The sequence below is a fragment of the Hyla sarda genome, unplaced genomic scaffold (genome assembly GCF_029499605.1).
Source record: "Hyla sarda isolate aHylSar1 unplaced genomic scaffold, aHylSar1.hap1 scaffold_1241, whole genome shotgun sequence".
NCBI classification, from domain to species: Eukaryota; Metazoa; Chordata; class Amphibia; order Anura; family Hylidae; genus Hyla; species Hyla sarda.
The window spans coordinates 29,300-44,160 of record NW_026607862.1 but is presented as its reverse complement, the minus strand read 5'-3'; the positions used below and the strand labels follow the sequence as shown (position 1 = coordinate 44,160).

The following is a 14,861-nucleotide window of genomic DNA, read 5'->3' as shown; positions in this document are numbered from 1 at the left end:
GCACAGTGCTAAGGCTCCTGGGCCTGGACACAGCAGCGGCTGCAATATCTCAACGGAGAATACGTTTATATATATGTGTGTGTGTGCGCGTATATATATATATATATATATATATATATATATATATATATATATATATATATATTTCTCCGCCGAAATCACTTTTAAACCCATTTCCACCTTTTTTTCCCTTCTCTTCCTCTTACTTTTTTTTCACGTTTTTTTACGTTTTTCTCCTTTTCGCCTCTTTTCTGGGCGTATTATTCTTCTTTTTCTTCTTTTTTTTCGTCTAATGCATACCCCATCAGTGCAGCAATGCTTATTCAATACCGCCAGCAGATGGAGACACTGGGGGGGATAATTTTCTAAGGATTTATACTGATTTTTCCTGTCTGAATTTGTCGCACAGAAAGTTGCAGGCCAAATATGTGTGACATTTCTGCGACTTTAGCTTCTAGAGCATTTTTACAACATTATACATAGGTGCTGAATACATAAAAAGCGACTGTTCAGCGACAGACAAGTCGCATCGGCTGAAAGTAGGCCAGAATGTCAGTCCATGTTGGAGCAGGTTTAGATACAGTCTAAAGTATAGATCTCAAAGTCTGTGCACAGAATTTAGCAAGGGCCTCGCACCTTCTGATGCATCAGGTAGGTGCACAATAGCATAGCCTAACCCTCTGTACTTTGGTCTATATTGATGCGGGACATAGACAGCCAGCTGATGACCAATCCATTAGTGCAATGGATGGCTGGAAGCATTTGTCTTTGCCTTTGCAATACCACAGAAGCAATGCATGGTCAATGTACAGCAATGACACACCTGTGTGAACAGCCAGGAGACCCCCCCCCCCCCCCATGTTATGTTACATAGTTACATAGTTAGTACGGTCGAAAAAAGACATATGTCCATCAAGTTCAACCAGGGAATTAAGGGGTAGGGGTGTGGCGCGATATTGGGGAAGGGATGAGATTTTATATTTCTTCATAAGCATTAATCTTATTTTGTCAATTAGGAACATTCAGCACCCACCCGCTATCAAGGCAGCTGCCTATCATGTCATGCCCTACCTGCACAGGTGTGCTGGCTACTCAAATGATCCAATTAAGGAGGCCATTTAGTCAGCAGCAGCAGAAGTCCTGTGCCTGGACGCTCCAACAGGGGCCAGACACAAGCAGAAGCAGAAGCAGCAGAAGCAGCAGCAGCAGCACCACCTTTTGTTTTTTGGCTGCAGCAGCAAGGCCCACAGGGCTGGCTAGCTGGCTAGCCAGCAAGCAGGTAGCAATGAAAGTAGGAATCTTTCTTTTTAACCCTGTAAGGGGGTGGTGCACTGTACCCGAAGATACTGCCATATCGGGTCAATGCATAGGGCGACGGAAGCAAGCTTCGAAATCGGCCCCCGTTCTCAAAAATCCATTTAATATATGGTCCCCAGATAGGGGACGTATCAGATATTAAACTGATAAGAACAGATACTACACTTGATCTTAGCCAAAAGGCCGAGAAGCGATAACCGTGAAAGGGGCGGGCCCAACAAGGTCCCCTTCATGGGCACTATCACTGCTTGCTGTCAGGGAGGCTGCCAGACAATTTTCCATGCACACTCTGGGCTGGGGGGCAGTCAACCACCAGTACACACAGCAGAACCTAAACCCATACCATTATTGCTAAGCAGCAAGACAGGGGCCCATTGCACTCCCACGGGGCCTTTTTAAATGCAATCCATAACCCGGATTTGCCAGGAACCCTTCTTACTCCTCCTACTTGCATGTGACACTGGGCTTAGGATCTGCATAGGAAACACACACACAAGCACACACCTACCTTTGTTGCCTGCAGATGCCTCCTTGGCTGTCCCCAAACGGTATCAAACCAACACCCACGGGAAGCTGTAAGCATAGAGGACATGCCTGCACCCCATTGGACTTACCTGTGTGGGTTAAATCCGGGTTATTTGACAACCTATGGCGGTGATGGTTCTGCTCAGGCAGAGCAGTGCTGATGCTCCTCATAAAGCTGTCGCTGCTGTGAAGGTTCTAGGTGACATCACAAATCCCTATGGTTACATACACAACAAAGCTGGGTTGTTGTTGTTTACACTCTGCAAGGCCTGTGGAAGTGAGTGACATCATAGCACTGTAGTTCTGAGGGTTCTAGATGGATGCAACAATCTCCTGTTGCTTCTATGAAGGCCATAATAGACGACATCACCAAACAGCTCCATAGTCACATACACAGCAAAGGAGAGATGTTGTTTACACCTAGTGATGTCAGTGGTATTGAGTGACATCACAGCACAGTGCTAAGGCTCCTGGGCCTGGACACAGCAGCGGCTGCAATATCTCAACGGAGAATACGTTTATATATATGTGTGTGTGTGCGCGTATATATATATATATATATATATATATATATATATATATATTTCTCCGCCGAAATCACTTTTAAACCCATTTCCACCTTTTTTTCCCTTCTCTTCCTCTTACTTTTTTTTCACGTTTTTTTACGTTTTTCTCCTTTTCGCCTCTTTTCTGGGCGTATTATTCTTCTTTTTCTTCTTTTTTTTCGTCTAATGCATACCCCATCAGTGCAGCAATGCTTATTCAATACCGCCAGCAGATGGAGACACTGGGGGATAATTTTCTAAGGATTTATACTGATTTTTCCTGTCTGAATTTGTCGCACAGAAAGTTGCAGGCCAAATATGTGTGACATTTCTGCGACTTTAGCTTCTAGAGCATTTTTACAACATTATACATAGGTGCTGAATACATAAAAAGCGACTGTTCAGCGACAGACAAGTCGCATCGGCTGAAAGTAGGCCAGAATGTCAGTCCATGTTGGAGCAGGTTTAGATACAGTCTAAAGTATAGATCTCAAAGTCTGTGCACAGAATTTAGCAAGGGCCTCGCACCTTCTGATGCATCAGGTAGGTGCACAATAGCATAGCCTAACCCTCTGTACTTTGGTCTATATTGATGCGGGACATAGACAGCCAGCTGATGACCAATCCATTAGTGCAATGGATGGCTGGAAGCATTTGTCTTTGCCTTTGCAATACCACAGAAGCAATGCATGGTCAATGTACAGCAATGACACACCTGTGTGAACAGCCAGGAGACCCCCCCCCCCCCCCCATGTTATGTTACATAGTTACATAGTTAGTACGGTCGAAAAAAGACATATGTCCATCAAGTTCAACCAGGGAATTAAGGGGTAGGGGTGTGGCGCGATATTGGGGAAGGGATGAGATTTTATATTTCTTCATAAGCATTAATCTTATTTTGTCAATTAGGAACATTCAGCACCCACCCGCTATCAAGGCAGCTGCCTATCATGTCATGCCCTACCTGCACAGGTGTGCTGGCTACTCAAATGATCCAATTAAGGAGGCCATTTAGTCAGCAGCAGCAGAAGTCCTGTGCCTGGACGCTCCAACAGGGGCCAGACACAAGCAGAAGCAGAAGCAGCAGAAGCAGCAGCAGCAGCACCACCTTTTGTTTTTTGGCTGCAGCAGCAAGGCCCACAGGGCTGGCTAGCTGGCTAGCCAGCAAGCAGGTAGCAATGAAAGTAGGAATCTTTCTTTTTAACCCTGTAAGGGGGTGGTGCACTGTACCCGAAGATACTGCCATATCGGGTCAATGCATAGGGCGACGGAAGCAAGCTTCGAAATCGGCCCCCGTTCTCAAAAATCCATTTAATATATGGTCCCCAGATAGGGGACGTATCAGATATTAAACTGATAAGAACAGATACTACACTTGATCTTAGCCAAAAGGCCGAGAAGCGATAACCGTGAAAGGGGCGGGCCCAACAAGGTCCCCTTCATGGGCACTATCACTGCTTGCTGTCAGGGAGGCTGCCAGACAATTTTCCATGCACACTCTGGGCTGGGGGGCAGTCAACCACCAGTACACACAGCAGAACCTAAACCCATACCATTATTGCTAAGCAGCAAGACAGGGGCCCATTGCACTCCCACGGGGCCTTTTTAAATGCAATCCATAACCCGGATTTGCCAGGAACCCTTCTTACTCCTCCTACTTGCATGTGACACTGGGCTTAGGATCTGCATAGGAAACACACACACAAGCACACACCTACCTTTGTTGCCTGCAGATGCCTCCTTGGCTGTCCCCAAACGGTATCAAACCAACACCCACGGGAAGCTGTAAGCATAGAGGACATGCCTGCACCCCATTGGACTTACCTGTGTGGGTTAAATCCGGGTTATTTGACAACCTATGGCGGTGATGGTTCTGCTCAGGCAGAGCAGTGCTGATGCTCCTCATAAAGCTGTCGCTGCTGTGAAGGTTCTAGGTGACATCACAAATCCCTATGGTTACATACACAACAAAGCTGGGTTGTTGTTGTTTACACTCTGCAAGGCCTGTGGAAGTGAGTGACATCATAGCACTGTAGTTCTGAGGGTTCTAGATGGATGCAACAATCTCCTGTTGCTTCTATGAAGGCCATAATAGACGACATCACCAAACAGCTCCATAGTCACATACACAGCAAAGGAGAGATGTTGTTTACACCTAGTGATGTCAGTGGTATTGAGTGACATCACAGCACAGTGCTAAGGCTCCTGGGCCTGGACACAGCAGCGGCTGCAATATCTCAACGGAGAATACGTTTATATATATGTGTGTGTGTGCGCGTATATATATATATATATATATATATATATATATATATATATATTTCTCAGCCGAAATCACTTTTAAACCCATTTCCACCTTTTTTTCCCTTCTCTTCCTCTTACTTTTTTTTCACGTTTTTTTACGTTTTTCTCCTTTTCGCCTCTTTTCTGGGCGTATTATTCTTCTTTTTCTTCTTTTTTTTCGTCTAATGCATACCCCATCAGTGCAGCAATGCTTATTCAATACCGCCAGCAGATGGAGACACTGGGGGATAATTTTCTAAGGATTTATACTGATTTTTCCTGTCTGAATTTGTCGCACAGAAAGTTGCAGGCCAAATATGTGTGACATTTCTGCGACTTTAGCTTCTAGAGCATTTTTACAACATTATACATAGGTGCTGAATACATAAAAAGCGACTGTTCAGCGACAGACAAGTCGCATCGGCTGAAAGTAGGCCAGAATGTCAGTCCATGTTGGAGCAGGTTTAGATACAGTCTAAAGTATAGATCTCAAAGTCTGTGCACAGAATTTAGCAAGGGCCTCGCACCTTCTGATGCATCAGGTAGGTGCACAATAGCATAGCCTAACCCTCTGTACTTTGGTCTATATTGATGCGGGACATAGACAGCCAGCTGATGACCAATCCATTAGTGCAATGGATGGCTGGAAGCATTTGTCTTTGCCTTTGCAATACCACAGAAGCAATGCATGGTCAATGTACAGCAATGACACACCTGTGTGAACAGCCAGGAGACCCCCCCCCCCCCCCCCCATGTTATGTTACATAGTTACATAGTTAGTACGGTCGAAAAAAGACATATGTCCATCAAGTTCAACCAGGGAATTAAGGGGTAGGGGTGTGGCGCGATATTGGGGAAGGGATGAGATTTTATATTTCTTCATAAGCATTAATCTTATTTTGTCAATTAGGAACATTCAGCACCCACCCGCTATCAAGGCAGCTGCCTATCATGTCATGCCCTACCTGAACAGGTGTGCTGGCTACTCAAATGATCCAATTAAGGAGGCCATTTAGTCAGCAGCAGCAGAAGTCCTGTGCCTGGACGCTCCAACAGGGGCCAGACACAAGCAGAAGCAGAAGCAGCAGAAGCAGCAGCAGCAGCACCACCTTTTGTTTTTTGGCTGCAGCAGCAAGGCCCACAGGGCTGGCTAGCTGGCTAGCCAGCAAGCAGGTAGCAATGAAAGTAGGAATCTTTCTTTTTAACCCTGTAAGGGGGTGGTGCACTGTACCCGTAGATACTGCCATATCGGGTCAATGCATAGGGCGACGGAAGCAAGCTTCGAAATCGGCCCCCGTTCTCAAAAATCCATTTAATATATGGTCCCCAGATAGGGGACGTATCAGATATTAAACTGATAAGAACAGATACTACACTTGATCTTAGCCAAAAGGCCGAGAAGCGATAACCGTGAAAGGGGCGGGCCCAACAAGGTCCCCTTCATGGGCACTATCACTGCTTGCTGTCAGGGAGGCTGCCAGACAATTTTCCATGCACACTCTGGGCTGGGGGGCAGTCAACCACCAGTACACACAGCAGAACCTAAACCCATACCATTATTGCTAAGCAGCAAGACAGGGGCCCATTGCACTCCCACGGGGCCTTTTTAAATGCAATCCATAACCCGGATTTGCCAGGAACCCTTCTTACTCCTCCTACTTGCATGTGACACTGGGCTTAGGATCTGCATAGGAAACACACACACAAGCACACACCTACCTTTGTTGCCTGCAGATGCCTCCTTGGCTGTCCCCAAACGGTATCAAACCAACACCCACGGGAAGCTGTAAGCATAGAGGACATGCCTGCACCCCATTGGACTTACCTGTGTGGGTTAAATCCGGGTTATTTGACAACCTATGGCGGTGATGGTTCTGCTCAGGCAGAGCAGTGCTGATGCTCCTCATAAAGCTGTCGCTGCTGTGAAGGTTCTAGGTGACATCACAAATCCCTATGGTTACATACACAACAAAGCTGGGTTGTTGTTGTTTACACTCTGCAAGGCCTGTGGAAGTGAGTGACATCATAGCACTGTAGTTCTGAGGGTTCTAGATGGATGCAACAATCTCCTGTTGCTTCTATGAAGGCCATAATAGACGACATCACCAAACAGCTCCATAGTCACATACACAGCAAAGGAGAGATGTTGTTTACACCTAGTGATGTCAGTGGTATTGAGTGACATCACAGCACAGTGCTAAGGCTCCTGGGCCTGGACACAGCAGCGGCTGCAATATCTCAACGGAGAATACGTTTATATATATGTGTGTGTGTGCGCGTATATATATATATATATATATATATATATATATATATATATATATATTCTCCGCCGAAATCACTTTTAAACCCATTTCCACCTTTTTTTCCCTTCTCTTCCTCTTACTTTTTTTTCAAGTTTTTTTACGTTTTTCTCCTTTTCGCCTCTTTTCTGGGCGTATTATTCTTCTTTTTCTTCTTTTTTTTCGTCTAATGCATACCCCATCAGTGCAGCAATGCTTATTCAATACCGCCAGCAGATGGAGACACTGGGGGATAATTTTCTAAGGATTTATACTGATTTTTCCTGTCTGAATTTGTCGCACAGAAAGTTGCAGGCCAAATATGTGTGACATTTCTGCGACTTTAGCTTCTAGAGCATTTTTACAACATTATACATAGGTGCTGAATACATAAAAAGCGACTGTTCAGCGACAGACAAGTCGCATCGGCTGAAAGTAGGCCAGAATGTCAGTCCATGTTGGAGCAGGTTTAGATACAGTCTAAAGTATAGATCTCAAAGTCTGTGCACAGAATTTAGCAAGGGCCTCGCACCTTCTGATGCATCAGGTAGGTGCACAATAGCATAGCCTAACCCTCTGTACTTTGGTCTATATTGATGCGGGACATAGACAGCCAGCTGATGACCAATCCATTAGTGCAATGGATGGCTGGAAGCATTTGTCTTTGCCTTTGCAATACCACAGAAGCAATGCATGGTCAATGTACAGCAATGACACACCTGTGTGAACAGCCAGGAGACCCCCCCCCCCCCCCATGTTATGTTACATAGTTACATAGTTAGTACGGTCGAAAAAAGACATATGTCCATCAAGTTCAACCAGGGAATTAAGGGGTAGGGGTGTGGCGCGATATTGGGGAAGGGATGAGATTTTATATTTCTTCATAAGCATTAATCTTATTTTGTCAATTAGGAACATTCAGCACCCACCCGCTATCAAGGCAGCTGCCTATCATGTCATGCCCTACCTGCACAGGTGTGCTGGCTACTCAAATGATCCAATTAAGGAGGCCATTTAGTCAGCAGCAGCAGAAGTCCTGTGCCTGGACGCTCCAACAGGGGCCAGACACAAGCAGAAGCAGAAGCAGCAGAAGCAGCAGCAGCAGCACCACCTTTTGTTTTTTGGCTGCAGCAGCAAGGCCCACAGGGCTGGCTAGCTGGCTAGCCAGCAAGCAGGTAGCAATGAAAGTAGGAATCTTTCTTTTTAACCCTGTAAGGGGGTGGTGCACTGTACCCGAAGATACTGCCATATCGGGTCAATGCATAGGGCGACGGAAGCAAGCTTCGAAATCGGCCCCCGTTCTCAAAAATCCATTTAATATATGGTCCCCAGATAGGGGACGTATCAGATATTAAACTGATAAGAACAGATACTACACTTGATCTTAGCCAAAAGGCCGAGAAGCGATAACCGTGAAAGGGGCGGGCCCAACAAGGTCCCCTTCATGGGCACTATCACTGCTTGCTGTCAGGGAGGCTGCCAGACAATTTTCCATGCACACTCTGGGCTGGGGGGCAGTCAACCACCAGTACACACAGCAGAACCTAAACCCATACCATTATTGCTAAGCAGCAAGACAGGGGCCCATTGCACTCCCACGGGGCCTTTTTAAATGCAATCCATAACCCGGATTTGCCAGGAACCCTTCTTACTCCTCCTACTTGCATGTGACACTGGGCTTAGGATCTGCATAGGAAACACACACACAAGCACACACCTACCTTTGTTGCCTGCAGATGCCTCCTTGGCTGTCCCCAAACGGTATCAAACCAACACCCACGGGAAGCTGTAAGCATAGAGGACATGCCTGCACCCCATTGGACTTACCTGTGTGGGTTAAATCCGGGTTATTTGACAACCTATGGCGGTGATGGTTCTGCTCAGGCAGAGCAGTGCTGATGCTCCTCATAAAGCTGTCGCTGCTGTGAAGGTTCTAGGTGACATCACAAATCCCTATGGTTACATACACAACAAAGCTGGGTTGTTGTTGTTTACACTCTGCAAGGCCTGTGGAAGTGAGTGACATCATAGCACTGTAGTTCTGAGGGTTCTAGATGGATGCAACAATCTCCTGTTGCTTCTATGAAGGCCATAATAGACGACATCACCAAACAGCTCCATAGTCACATACACAGCAAAGGAGAGATGTTGTTTACACCTAGTGATGTCAGTGGTATTGAGTGACATCACAGCACAGTGCTAAGGCTCCTGGGCCTGGACACAGCAGCGGCTGCAATATCTCAACGGAGAATACGTTTATATATATGTGTGTGTGTGCACGTATATATATATATATATATATATATATATATATATATATATATATATATATATATATATATATATTCTCCGCCGAAATCACTTTTAAACCCATTTCCACCTTTTTTTCCCTTCTCTTCCTCTTACTTTTTTTTCACGTTTTTTTACGTTTTTCTCCTTTTCGCCTCTTTTCTGGGCGTATTATTCTTCTTTTTCTTCTTTTTTTTCGTCTAATGCATACCCCATCAGTGCAGCAATGCTTATTCAATACCGCCAGCAGATGGAGACACTGGGGGATAATTTTCTAAGGATTTATACTGATTTTTCCTGTCTGAATTTGTCGCACAGAAAGTTGCAGGCCAAATATGTGTGACATTTCTGCGACTTTAGCTTCTAGAGCATTTTTACAACATTATACATAGGTGCTGAATACATAAAAAGCGACTGTTCAGCGACAGACAAGTCGCATCGGCTGAAAGTAGGCCAGAATGTCAGTCCATGTTGGAGCAGGTTTAGATACAGTCTAAAGTATAGATCTCAAAGTCTGTGCACAGAATTTAGCAAGGGCCTCGCACCTTCTGATGCATCAGGTAGGTGCACAATAGCATAGCCTAACCCTCTGTACTTTGGTCTATATTGATGCGGGACATAGACAGCCAGCTGATGACCAATCCATTAGTGCAATGGATGGCTGGAAGCATTTGTCTTTGCCTTTGCAATACCACAGAAGCAATGCATGGTCAATGTACAGCAATGACACACCTGTGTGAACAGCCAGGAGACCCCCCCCCCCATGTTATGTTACATAGTTACATAGTTAGTACGGTCGAAAAAAGACATATGTCCATCAAGTTCAACCAGGGAATTAAGGGGTAGGGGTGTGGCGCGATATTGGGGAAGGGATGAGATTTTATATTTCTTCATAAGCATTAATCTTATTTTGTCAATTAGGAACATTCAGCACCCACCCGCTATCAAGGCAGCTGCCTATCATGTCATGCCCTACCTGCACAGGTGTGCTGGCTACTCAAATGATCCAATTAAGGAGGCCATTTAGTCAGCAGCAGCAGAAGTCCTGTGCCTGGACGCTCCAACAGGGGCCAGACACAAGCAGAAGCAGAAGCAGCAGAAGCAGCAGCAGCAGCACCACCTTTTGTTTTTTGGCTGCAGCAGCAAGGCCCACAGGGCTGGCTAGCTGGCTAGCCAGCAAGCAGGTAGCAATGAAAGTAGGAATCTTTCTTTTTAACCCTGTAAGGGGGTGGTGCACTGTACCCGAAGATACTGCCATATCGGGTCAATGCATAGGGCGACGGAAGCAAGCTTCGAAATCGGCCCCCGTTCTCAAAAATCCATTTAATATATGGTCCCCAGATAGGGGACGTATCAGATATTAAACTGATAAGAACAGATACTACACTTGATCTTAGCCAAAAGGCCGAGAAGCGATAACCGTGAAAGGGGCGGGCCCAACAAGGTCCCCTTCATGGGCACTATCACTGCTTGCTGTCAGGGAGGCTGCCAGACAATTTTCCATGCACACTCTGGGCTGGGGGGCAGTCAACCACCAGTACACACAGCAGAACCTAAACCCATACCATTATTGCTAAGCAGCAAGACAGGGGCCCATTGCACTCCCACGGGGCCTTTTTAAATGCAATCCATAACCCGGATTTGCCAGGAACCCTTCTTACTCCTCCTACTTGCATGTGACACTGGGCTTAGGATCTGCATAGGAAACACACACACAAGCACACACCTACCTTTGTTGCCTGCAGATGCCTCCTTGGCTGTCCCCAAACGGTATCAAACCAACACCCACGGGAAGCTGTAAGCATAGAGGACATGCCTGCACCCCATTGGACTTACCTGTGTGGGTTAAATCCGGGTTATTTGACAACCTATGGCGGTGATGGTTCTGCTCAGGCAGAGCAGTGCTGATGCTCCTCATAAAGCTGTCGCTGCTGTGAAGGTTCTAGGTGACATCACAAATCCCTATGGTTACATACACAACAAAGCTGGGTTGTTGTTGTTTACACTCTGCAAGGCCTGTGGAAGTGAGTGACATCATAGCACTGTAGTTCTGAGGGTTCTAGATGGATGCAACAATCTCCTGTTGCTTCTATGAAGGCCATAATAGACGACATCACCAAACAGCTCCATAGTCACATACACAGCAAAGGAGAGATGTTGTTTACACCTAGTGATGTCAGTGGTATTGAGTGACATCACAGCACAGTGCTAAGGCTCCTGGGCCTGGACACAGCAGCGGCTGCAATATCTCAACGGAGAATACGTTTATATATATGTGTGTGTGTGCGCATATATATATATATATATATATATATATATATATATATATATTTCTCCGCCGAAATCACTTTTAAACCCATTTCCACCTTTTTTTCCCTTCTCTTCCTCTTACTTTTTTTTCACGTTTTTTTACGTTTTTCTCCTTTTCGCCTCTTTTCTGGGCGTATTATTCTTCTTTTTCTTCTTTTTTTTCGTCTAATGCATACCCCATCAGTGCAGCAATGCTTATTCAATACCGCCAGCAGATGGAGACACTGGGGGATAATTTTCTAAGGATTTATACTGATTTTTCCTGTCTGAATTTGTCGCACAGAAAGTTGCAGGCCAAATATGTGTGACATTTCTGCGACTTTAGCTTCTAGAGCATTTTTACAACATTATACATAGGTGCTGAATACATAAAAAGCGACTGTTCAGCGACAGACAAGTCGCATCGGCTGAAAGTAGGCCAGAATGTCAGTCCATGTTGGAGCAGGTTTAGATACAGTCTAAAGTATAGATCTCAAAGTCTGTGCACAGAATTTAGCAAGGGCCTCGCACCTTCTGATGCATCAGGTAGGTGCACAATAGCATAGCCTAACCCTCTGTACTTTGGTCTATATTGATGCGGGACATAGACAGCCAGCTGATGACCAATCCATTAGTGCAATGGATGGCTGGAAGCATTTGTCTTTGCCTTTGCAATACCACAGAAGCAATGCATGGTCAATGTACAGCAATGACACACCTGTGTGAACAGCCAGGAGACCCCCCCCCCCCCCCCCATGTTATGTTACATAGTTACATAGTTAGTACGGTCGAAAAAAGACATATGTCCATCAAGTTCAACCAGGGAATTAAGGGGTAGGGGTGTGGCGCGATATTGGGGAAGGGATGAGATTTTATATTTCTTCATAAGCATTAATCTTATTTTGTCAATTAGGAACATTCAGCACCCACCCGCTATCAAGGCAGCTGCCTATCATGTCATGCCCTACCTGCACAGGTGTGCTGGCTACTCAAATGATCCAATTAAGGAGGCCATTTAGTCAGCAGCAGCAGAAGTCCTGTGCCTGGACGCTCCAACAGGGGCCAGACACAAGCAGAAGCAGAAGCAGCAGAAGCAGCAGCAGCAGCACCACCTTTTGTTTTTTGGCTGCAGCAGCAAGGCCCACAGGGCTGGCTAGCTGGCTAGCCAGCAAGCAGGTAGCAATGAAAGTAGGAATCTTTCTTTTTAACCCTGTAAGGGGGTGGTGCACTGTACCCGAAGATACTGCCATATCGGGTCAATGCATAGGGCGACGGAAGCAAGCTTCGAAATCGGCCCCCGTTCTCAAAAATCCATTTAATATATGGTCCCCAGATAGGGGACGTATCAGATATTAAACTGATAAGAACAGATACTACACTTGATCTTAGCCAAAAGGCCGAGAAGCGATAACCGTGAAAGGGGCGGGCCCAACAAGGTCCCCTTCATGGGCACTATCACTGCTTGCTGTCAGGGAGGCTGCCAGACAATTTTCCATGCACACTCTGGGCTGGGGGGCAGTCAACCACCAGTACACACAGCAGAACCTAAACCCATACCATTATTGCTAAGCAGCAAGACAGGGGCCCATTGCACTCCCACGGGGCCTTTTTAAATGCAATCCATAACCCGGATTTGCCAGGAACCCTTCTTACTCCTCCTACTTGCATGTGACACTGGGCTTAGGATCTGCATAGGAAACACACACACAAGCACACACCTACCTTTGTTGCCTGCAGATGCCTCCTTGGCTGTCCCCAAACGGTATCAAACCAACACCCACGGGAAGCTGTAAGCATAGAGGACATGCCTGCACCCCATTGGACTTACCTGTGTGGGTTAAATCCGGGTTATTTGACAACCTATGGCGGTGATGGTTCTGCTCAGGCAGAGCAGTGCTGATGCTCCTCATAAAGCTGTCGCTGCTGTGAAGGTTCTAGGTGACATCACAAATCCCTATGGTTACATACACAACAAAGCTGGGTTGTTGTTGTTTACACTCTGCAAGGCCTGTGGAAGTGAGTGACATCATAGCACTGTAGTTCTGAGGGTTCTAGATGGATGCAACAATCTCCTGTTGCTTCTATGAAGGCCATAATAGACGACATCACCAAACAGCTCCATAGTCACATACACAGCAAAGGAGAGATGTTGTTTACACCTAGTGATGTCAGTGGTATTGAGTGACATCACAGCACAGTGCTAAGGCTCCTGGGCCTGGACACAGCAGCGGCTGCAATATCTCAACGGAGAATACGTTTATATATATGTGTGTGTGTGCGCGTATATACATATATATATATATATATATATATATATTTCTCCGCCGAAATCACTTTTAAACCCATTTCCACCTTTTTTTCCCTTCTCTTCCTCTTACTTTTTTTTCACGTTTTTTTACGTTTTTCTCCTTTTCGCCTCTTTTCTGGGCGTATTATTCTTCTTTTTCTTCTTTTTTTTCGTCTAATGCATACCCCATCAGTGCAGCAATGCTTATTCAATACCGCCAGCAGATGGAGACACTGGGGGATAATTTTCTAAGGATTTATACTGATTTTTCCTGTCTGAATTTGTCGCACAGAAAGTTGCAGGCCAAATATGTGTGACATTTCTGCGACTTTAGCTTCTAGAGCATTTTTACAACATTATACATAGGTGCTGAATACATAAAAAGCGACTGTTCAGCGACAGACAAGTCGCATCGGCTGAAAGTAGGCCAGAATGTCAGTCCATGTTGGAGCAGGTTTAGATACAGTCTAAAGTATAGATCTCAAAGTCTGTGCACAGAATTTAGCAAGGGCCTCGCACCTTCTGATGCATCAGGTAGGTGCACAATAGCATAGCCTAACCCTCTGTACTTTGGTCTATATTGATGCGGGACATAGACAGCCAGCTGATGACCAATCCATTAGTGCAATGGATGGCTGGAAGCATTTGTCTTTGCCTTTGCAATACCACAGAAGCAATGCATGGTCAATGTACAGCAATGACACACCTGTGTGAACAGCCAGGAGACCCCCCCCCCCCCCCCCATGTTATGTTACATAGTTACATAGTTAGTACGGTCGAAAAAAGACATATGTCCATCAAGTTCAACCAGGGAATTAAGGGGTAGGGGTGTGGCGCGATATTGGGGAAGGGATGAGATTTTATATTTCTTCATAAGCATTAATCTTATTTTGTCAATTAGGAACATTCAGCACCCACCCGCTATCAAGGCAGCTGCCTATCATGTCATGCCCTAAATGCACAGGTGTGCTGGCTACTCAAATGATCCAATTAAGGAGGCCATTTAGTCAGCAGCAGCAGAAGTCCTGTGCCTGGACGCTCCAA

The 14,861-nt window shown here is 45.7% G+C and overlaps 6 non-coding genes across 6 annotated transcripts; all 6 read right to left on the bottom strand.

Annotated features, from left to right (window-relative positions):
- Nucleotides 1-1,321: 1,321 nt before the first annotated feature.
- Nucleotides 1,322-1,512, bottom strand: LOC130303766 (U2 spliceosomal RNA). Its single transcript, XR_008853791.1, has one exon. It is a non-coding gene; the product is annotated as a U2 spliceosomal RNA (small nuclear RNA).
- A 2,089-nt stretch (nucleotides 1,513-3,601) lies between these two features.
- Nucleotides 3,602-3,792, bottom strand: LOC130303765 (U2 spliceosomal RNA). The gene has a single exon (XR_008853790.1). It is a non-coding gene; the product is annotated as a U2 spliceosomal RNA (small nuclear RNA).
- Nucleotides 3,793-5,885: 2,093 nt separating this feature from the next.
- On the bottom strand, nucleotides 5,886-6,076 carry LOC130303799 (U2 spliceosomal RNA). Its single transcript, XR_008853823.1, has one exon. It is a non-coding gene; the product is annotated as a U2 spliceosomal RNA (small nuclear RNA).
- A 2,093-nt stretch (nucleotides 6,077-8,169) lies between these two features.
- Nucleotides 8,170-8,360, bottom strand: LOC130303764 (U2 spliceosomal RNA). The gene has a single exon (XR_008853789.1). It is a non-coding gene; the product is annotated as a U2 spliceosomal RNA (small nuclear RNA).
- Nucleotides 8,361-10,467: 2,107 nt separating this feature from the next.
- Nucleotides 10,468-10,658, bottom strand: LOC130303763 (U2 spliceosomal RNA). The gene has a single exon (XR_008853788.1). It is a non-coding gene; the product is annotated as a U2 spliceosomal RNA (small nuclear RNA).
- A 2,090-nt stretch (nucleotides 10,659-12,748) lies between these two features.
- Nucleotides 12,749-12,939, bottom strand: LOC130303762 (U2 spliceosomal RNA). Its single transcript, XR_008853787.1, has one exon. It is a non-coding gene; the product is annotated as a U2 spliceosomal RNA (small nuclear RNA).
- Nucleotides 12,940-14,861: the final 1,922 nt, after the last annotated feature.